Raw genomic sequence first — 1,592 nt, 5'->3', positions numbered from 1 at the left:
TAGAACCGATGTCAGTTGCGTGATCTGTGTTTGTAGCTGGGCTAGATCGGTGCTTTGGTTTTGGTTATTCGACATATTGTAAGAGTTACCACTACAGATTATCGACATGAAATATTTGACTTCCTTGAACCAGGAAAAACTATTTTGATATTAAATTGATGTCTGACTCTTATGTTTAATATCTCATTGAAGTCAAGAGAGGGGCTAATGCAGAATCACTCTGCAGTGTTGTAAACTTACCGACAGAATTTGAAAATCATGAATTAGCAGTAATAAACATTCCCCTCCTCCTTTCTTCTTACTCCTTTAAATAATAAAATCTTATTACAATCCTTCCCTCCCAACTGAGAATGTAATAAACTATAAAAATTTCATTATGAAAGCAAATAAATGCAAAACATAAATGGAAGAAAAACATAACCGAATCTAAATAATTAGTTTTAATTAAACTTCTAAATGTGAACCTTTAATTAAGCTTCTAAAAACGTAACTTCCAAAAGCGCCTTTTGCTGATTTTGAATTTGGATTTTTCGTCCTTCTTGATTTGCCTCTACTTCGAAATCCTCCTCTATAATTTTCTCTGGAACTTTTAAAAACTCATTTTGTTAATTTTGAATTTTGAATTTTAATTTATCGTCCTTCCTGATTTGCCTCCGCTTTGAAATCTTCCATAATTTCCTCTGGATTTGTTGCTTCGAGATTCTCCTCCATAATTTCCTCCGGATTTGCATCACGGCTACATTGGAGTCTAAAGGTCTTCGTGTGAGTAGTAGTAGTTCTAGTTGCAGGGTTGTGAATATGGGTGATCAAATCATTAAAAGGTGTGTTCGCTTTAGATATCTTGGGTCTATTGTTCAAAGCGATGGTGATATAGATGAGGATGCTATTAGTAGAATTCAAGTTGGTTGGTTGAAGTGGAAGTGCATTGGGACTATTGTGCAATAGAAAAATACCGCTTAGACTAAAAGAAAAATCTTATAAGATGGTGAGACCTGCAATGCTCTTTGGTGTAGAATGTTGGCCTTTAAAGAGAAGCATAAGATAAAGTTAAATGTTGCTGAGATGAGAATGCATGCTTAGGTGGATGAGTGGCTTGACACTTAGAGGCAAAAAGAGAAATGATTATATATATGTGATAGGGTTGGTGTTGTTCCAGTGGCGTACAAGATACAACAAAGTCGTCTTCGATGGTTTGATCAAATTAAATATCGACCATCTGATGTTCCTGTTAGAAGAGTAGATGTTTTAGATTCCACTTATATGAAGAAAGGCAGAGGTCGACCTAAAATAATTTGGGCAATATTGTCTAAAAAATGATCTTAATCTGTAAGAAATAAATGAAAGTATGACACTCAATAGTTCGCAATGGAGAAAAAGAATTCATGTAGTCAACCCCACTTAATGGAATAAAGGCTTTATTTTTATTTATTCCATAATTTATCAATGTAGGCAATTTTGGAATGCACATCAATTTCTCCCCCATTGCATGCGTTATGCGTCGACAACAAGTATTAACAATGATGATGATGATGATGAATGAGAATGAAAATCATGATGTTGATAAACAAGTAAAATATCAAGATTTAAGTTTT

Source organism: Phalaenopsis equestris, unplaced genomic scaffold, assembly GCF_001263595.1.
Source record: "Phalaenopsis equestris unplaced genomic scaffold, ASM126359v1 Scaffold000258, whole genome shotgun sequence".
NCBI lineage: Eukaryota > Viridiplantae > Streptophyta > Magnoliopsida > Asparagales > Orchidaceae > Phalaenopsis > Phalaenopsis equestris.
The sequence above is the reverse complement of the archived record's forward strand: the minus strand, read 5'-3'. Positions refer to the sequence as shown.